The sequence below is a fragment of the Hipposideros armiger genome, unplaced genomic scaffold (genome assembly GCF_001890085.2).
Source record: "Hipposideros armiger isolate ML-2016 unplaced genomic scaffold, ASM189008v1 scaffold_73, whole genome shotgun sequence".
Lineage (NCBI taxonomy): Eukaryota > Metazoa > Chordata > Mammalia > Chiroptera > Hipposideridae > Hipposideros > Hipposideros armiger.
Genome location: NW_017731423.1, coordinates 3,562,576 through 3,570,091, shown reverse-complemented (window position 1 = coordinate 3,570,091; position 7,516 = coordinate 3,562,576).

Below are 7,516 nucleotides of genomic sequence, written 5' to 3'. Positions count from 1 at the left end.
ACTCTGCTTTACCCCTTCACTCCTACACACCTCCAACATACTGTTGTTTCCCGGACCAAACACCTTCCAATTAAACTCCTTTCACTCTTATGTATTTGTATTTTAATAAATAAATAAATACATAAATAAATATTAATTACAGAAGGTCTTTTATGTTGACATGTGCATTACAAAGCACAACTACAACTTTGAGAATGCAGATATACTATCACTTAGTTTAAGAAAGAGACTATCGGGCTGGCTGAGTGGCGCGTTGGTTAAGAGCTGGCTTGGGATGCCAGAGGGCCCCAGTTCGGATCCCACATATGAGGGCCAGTGACACTGCCCTCTACAGCTAAGATGCTGAACAACAGCTCAACCTGGAGCTGGGCTGCCATGAGTCATCAGCGATGGCATAGACTGCAGCCCCTGTGGCAGTGGGTTGCCATGGGCTACCGTGTGTAGCCAACAGCCAGCGTGAGCGGTCAGCAGCCACCGTGAGTGGCCGTCCAGAAGCCGGCGACTGATCTGCCTCACCTGGGAAGAGCGCAATGATGGTGCCAACTTGGGCCAGTGAAGCAACGTCCTCCACAACTAGACAGAAGAACAAAAAGGACAGCAACTTGTGTGTTTCCCTTCCCCCAATTCCCCAGCACTCTTCCCATCCCCCAATAAAAAAATCTTTAAAAAAGAAAGAGATTATCACCAATAATCCGAAGCCCCTCATTTCAGACATAGTCATTTCTCTGGATTTTGTTTTCATCATTCCCTTGCTTTTATCTTTATAGTTTTAACAAATATGCTTGTATCTCTAAAAAGATACCCTTTCTTAGTTTTGCACATTTCCAAATAAGTATGAATGGATAATATGAAAAATGCTCTCCTGTGACTCTCTTATTTTATATATCATTTTGTTTTGAAATCCATCACTTAATTTCAATGTGTTGAATTAAATTAATTGGTTATCAAATGATAAATGAACTTCACATAACTAGGAAAACCAATTTGGTCATTAAGTCATACCTTTTTTTTATATTGCTGAAATTGATTTGCCAATATTTTGTTCAAGATACACTCATCTATATTCAAAAGTAAGCTTGGCTTCAGTTTTCATGTGTTGTACTGTCTTTGTCTTGCTTTGGGATCAGTGCCATGTGTCTCCTTTTAGCTCCTTGTTGAATGAGAACATTTATTGTGGTGCCTCTGCCCCTCTTTCATTGTTGTATTTTAGAGGTGCTGGAGGGAGGCTAGGCATAACTTGCCTGTTTTAGGTAATAGTTTGCTAGAATATGGGGATCCATATATATTCCTACAGGAGAGTAATAGACCTCAACAGAATCCTGTATTTCCAGATGTAAGCTTTGGATTGTCTCCACTGGGGAGGGCATGAGTGTGTTTAATGTGTGTATAGAAGGGTGAAATGCACATTTAATGATCAAAAGTGTAGGCTCAGACAAAACCTGCTGAATGATCATCAACTCTATTGGATTATTGGAAAAGTCATGACGTATTTTTTTCTACGTTTTTCGTTGCAAAAACGTGTCATGACTTTTCCAACAACCCAATAGCTCCTGTTCTTCCTAGCATTTAGCTAGTCTACATTTTCTGACTCCCTTAGCAATTAGGTCTGACCATTCAAGGGAATTCTAGTGATGGATGTTGAGCAAAAAGTGATGAACATCATTTCCCAGCTTGTACCAGAAACCCCTTCCATGGTGATCCTCATACTCTTTTTGCTTTGATATGATTCTGACAAACACAGCCAGGTTTGCAGCACGGTTAGAAGATGGTAGAGGGTGCCTCAATCTTTGGTTATGTAGGTAACCTACAGACTAGAAGCACTTTCTTTGCATCTCGCATGATAGATAAATAAACTTGCTTTCTAATAATCTGAGACAATGGGTAATATCTGTAAAAACAACAAGCATTACTACAACTAACATACTCCAGTTTCTTTCTTCTCTTCATCTGCAACTTCCACGTTAGAGGACAGGATAGACTTTACACTTTAATCTACATCTCTGTTTTTCATATATACCTTCTCTTTTGTCACAGTGAATCCAAGATCATTTCTTCCCATCTATCTCTCATTTTACTAAATATCTCTTTACACATGTATATTCTATTAATTTAAATCACTATATTTATTTTCAAAGTTTTATTATATTAAAATTGTTTTCTTGGTCATTTTTAGGTTTCTTTTCATAGTTCCTTATGCCTTATTTTTTTTTTCTTAAATCGATCAGGACTTCATATTTTACAGTCAAATTCTAAAAAAAAAACCACTTTTTGAGGGTCTGATTCTGAAATCTTTTTTCTGCTCTCACTTAGCAGGGGCTTGTTTTCTTGTACATGTTGTGATTATTAGTATTTTGCAAGCCTGTTTCCTCTGTATGTATTACTGTTGCCTGACTTTCTGCATCTAAAGTATGTTTCTTGAAAGACAATTTGAATTTGTTTTACTCTGGTGCCTGAGGACAACCACAAACCAGGAACACATTGGACTAGCCATTATATTTGAGGTCATTTTATTCTGGTGTTGGTAAGGGAAAAATAATGGTATGCATTTTATCCCCCAAAATAAGTTGGGTTAGTTTTTGATAGGGATTCTTATAAGACACTTTTTCCCTCCCTTCTCAATACCAACTTCTCCAAAATGAATACTGGCAGCCAATCTTCTTTTGTGTCTCCTGCAACAACGGTTTTTGTTGTTGTTACTCACCACAGTGTTAATGTGTTTCTTATTTTCCTTGGTGGTATGGGATGGGGGATATTTTAGCTTTATGTAAGGGTCCCCAATTTAACCTCCCTTCTAGCTCATGCCCTAGTTTTGTCTCCTGCATTTTCCTCCTACAATCCATTAAGATTAAGCTCTAGTCTCAAGGTCGGCAAATGTCTCAGAGTGAATATTTGTTTCATAGTGCATTCACCTATCTGTATTTCAACAAAATCCTTTTTCAGGATTTCTGTCTTAGGATGCTTTTCTTTTACTTAGTTAACTGTTTATTCATGTATTGTAAAATATGCTGTCTGTATTTATCCAGGCTTTTATATGTTTACTCCTAAGAAGTTCCTTATTGACATCTAGTTCATTGTAATTTCAGAAATGGAATCCTTCTCCCTGTCTTCATGCATAATAATAGCTATTTATGGTAGGGCAGATAGAAGTTTTGCCTTTCTAGCTGTGTTTCATCCTCAACCAAATTATTCAAACTGTGTTGTCTCACACACACACACACACACACACACACACATTTATATTTTATCCTTATCCTTTATCTCTTGAAACTGTGAAATGGTTTAGTAGAATGATGGCTCTAAGTGGTGTTCCTGTGAATTAATAGTAGAGTGCTAGGAAAGCTGAAAGCACCCAAGAAATGTTGGATGATGATGATGATGATGATGATGATGATATTGTTGAGCTGGATGAAGTGATGATGAGATCTTGTTGCTCAAATATAAATGGTGTAAGGGAAAATGCCTGTGAATATGGAGATATTTCAAGTTTATTGATACAAAAGATACATGAAAAATAATCTATAGGGAGCAGTACCGTTTATGTTCGTTTTACTCAAAAACTTTCAAACCTAATGGGAAAGATAATTTAAAATGCAGTTTAAATATTATTTATAACCCACTTTGCTCCAAGATATATTTTAGTGGGAACACTAATGATTTTTTTTCCCATTACCTATATAGATGGCCTTGTTATAGGGGGTCCAGATATTAGCTTAGGTGCTAGAAGTCCAAACCAAAACTTGATGATGTTCCCCTACTGAAAGGCAACATTTGCTAATGTTGCCTTTTTAGCCCCTAAACACAATCTGCTTACTTTACAAAGATGGGAGCCTATAGCTATTCGGGCTGGGTCCATTTTCAAAAAGTTACTCCCGGTATTCCTGATCTTTCTTATAGAATGATTATCATGAAAGATTCAACTCATTAACCAAACATAAGAGATTCTGATAAGTTTTAAGGCAATAACCCTGCTAGATGATCCTTGCACCTGGGAATCACACTGGACCAGTGCTCATCAAAGCCACTTCCTTGTTTTCTTTTCCTCATGGAATATGCAGAGGACATACTCAAACGTAATGAGCATATCTAATGTCAAAATGTGTGTTAACAGGCTTGCATGCTAACAATAAGATTTCTCTCCAGGCTGACAGCTTACAGGTAGTCTTCTATTTCCCATGGTGAATTTTAAAATTAGCAAATTAAATCATAACGGTGTTTATATGGTACAGATATACCTTGTTTGGAGCATTGTTTTTTCCTTTCATGAATAAAGATATTTTAATAGCTAGGAGAGGACACAAAAGTTAGCTTCCTGCTGCTGGCAGCACACCAGTTCTTCTATATAAAGTGATTAAAGATGGTAAATACCACGTGATAAAGTGAGAAAGAAGAGTGAGAGATCTTTTTTAAATAGTAGAGCTTTATTGCTGTTTTATGAAGCAGTAAAACCCTGCAAGCAATGTAGATGAAATTTGGGGAGTGTTGGAGTTGTTTTTGTTATCTTTCAGGCTCTAAACTACAGGATCAAAAGGGAGTAATTTTATAAATATTCCAGTCTCCCTTCCCTGGGCACACCAATGTGATGGGAGAATTTAGCTAGTTGAATGGTGAAACTCTTAACTATGAGCACTTTGTACCCTTCGCCAAGCCCAGAAAGGTTTCTGATATTACAAAGCCAACCATTTGGAGGTTAAAATAATATGTTCATTATTGCCAAGGACGTAGCTTATATGAGCCGTACAGGAGACTATTGTGTTGCCAATGTTTTCAAATAGGGGGAGATAGATGAAAACCATAAAATGAATTCATATTACATATGAACTTTTTGTATTGTATTTACAGAACCCAGAATGTATGAACTGAATATGCTCGCTGCAAAGTAAATTAGCTCAATTTCATAGTGAAGAATTCATTATGTTTTAATATTTTTAAAATGCCCAAATTCAAGCTTATGAATGTTTTTAAAGCTACTCAGAAATTCTCTCTGGGATATCAAAAGATTAATTTGTAGTGAGAACAGATATATAAATAATTATACAGTGAAGAACTTAGGTGTATCTGCAACTCATAATTTGATGATTCTCCCTGCTCCTTCTTAATGAATTTGATACTCCCATCCATGCCTTTCCTTAGGTCTCAATGGCACATTATTTGTGCCAATGGCCTCAAATACATGAAACATATAACCATTAACGTATTTCCAGTGCCATCCTTACTAAAAGGGCTAATGTTAATAAATTGGCTCATAATTATGTCCTTCAAGAACTCAGAAAAGTTGTGGGAATAAGATGTTTTAAATTCCATGCCTGTCACTTGGCATGATTCACAATCATTATCAGAAGAGCAAGTTCCTGCCTTACGTACATTCCACATTCATGTTCTCTCTCTTATCTGAAACCTGTGTATAGTGAATTGTTTTGACCGTTTTCCTCTTGCCAATCTCCTAGCTCCTTTCAATATGCTTTTAGTCCTTAAATTGGTCCATGACTTAACATTTTTAAACCTTTACTAATTGCTTCCTCTACCTCTTTGCTTCTATACTACACAGTTTCCTCTGATCTCTCAAAAACAACAAGATAACTCTTCCCTTTTCATATTGAAACCATAAAATAAGTCAGGTTGGAAAATAGATTTCTCAATAGCCTCTGCCTTCTCAAGATTTTTTTTAATTTCAGCTTTATTGAGGTAAAACTGACAATATAATATTGTAAAATATTTAAAGTATATATTGTGGTGATTTGATAAATGTATACATTTAGAAAGAATTTCCCCATCTGGCTAATTAACACATTCATCACCTCACATATTTATTTTTTTTTGTGTGTAGGAACACTTAAGTTCTACTTTCTTAGCAAATTTCAATTAGAAAATATAGTGTTATCAACTATAGTCATCATATTATATATTAGATATCAGATCTTATTTATCCTATAAATGAAAGTTTGTATCTTTTTACCAAACTCTGTCTATTTCCCCCACATTCTAGGCCCTGGAAAAAAACTTTTTGTTATTTTGCTCTATGTCTATGAGTTTAACCTTTTTTTTCTTTCAATTTTTAGATTCCTCATCATGCAGTATTTGTTTCTCTGTCTGGTTCATTTCATTTAGCATAAATGCCCTCTAGCTCCAGCCATGCTGTCACAAATGGCAGGTGCATCTTCTTTATCTATCCATCTTTTGACAGATACTTAGGTTGTTCCCATAGGCTGGCTATTGTAAATAACGCTGCAACTTTTTCCTGCCTGCATCTTGATTCATTCTTTTCTACATTTTTTCCTTAAAACTTGAGACAGAAGTTACATACCACTTCCTTAGCTAAAAGTTGAGCTGGTACTCTTTAATTATTCCCCTTCTCCATTAAATTTTCAGGTGTGATATTGTAAACCTGGCTACCCCTTAATACCTAGAAACATAGTCAAGAATATTTTACTAAAAAAAAGACACCTTTCCTGATTTTCTGACTTTTCACTTTATCTTCCCTTCATTTCTAAACTCTTTGATAAACTGCCTCAGGACAGTGCTGTGTCATTCTCACACCATCAAATTTACATGCATATATGTACAGATGCTCTGCCTTCCCCTATCTCATATTACTCCTCCACTTTTGCTCTAGATGCCATACTGACCTGCATAAGTCAATCAGCACAAAAATTATCTCTCTTTCTGCTGCATTAACTTTTTTTCTATCTATTGGCTCATTCTCCAAAGCATAAAACCATGAAAATATAGCCCATATTAAGAAAACGATGTTTCCCTTTGTCCAATATAACTGCCTAGCTATCATTCAATTTCTTTGCTCCTTTACTTAACAAAATTAGGAAAAATTATCTAACTTTATGTCATCACTTGCTGACCATCCCCTGTTTCCTCAACCTACTCTAATGAGGCTTCTGTCCTTACTACTTGTATCATTCTGCTGGGACTGCCATTACAAACTACTATAGAACGGGTGGCTGAAACAGCAGACATTTATTTTTTCACAGTTCTAGGGGCTAGAAGTCCATAATCAAGTTGCCAGAGAATTTGGTTTCTGGTAGATGGTCACTTTGTTGTGTCCTTGCATTGCCTTGTTTCTGTGTATGTGGTGAGGAGAGCAGGGGAGGGAGATGGGGGGGAAGGGGAGAGTGAGGGAGGGAGAGAGAGAGAGAGAGAGAGAGAGAGAGAGAGAGAGAGAGAGAGAGAGAGAACTCTTGTGTCCCTTCCTCTTCTTATAAAGACACCAATTCTATTGCATTAGAATGCCACACTTATTACTTCATTTAACCATAATTACCCTCATCATAAAGGCCCAATCTCCAAATATAGTCACATTGAGGGTTGGGGCTTCAACATATGAATTTTGGGGTGGGGGGACATGATTCTGTCCACAGCACTATTTCACTGAAACAGTTTTAGCCATCACCCACAATTTCCACTTTCATATACTAGTGTTTGGTTCTGTGTCACTGCTTTATTCCACTTGTTAATCATTTAACATAGCTGACTGCTCTGTTCTTTCTGAAGCACTTTATTATCTTGT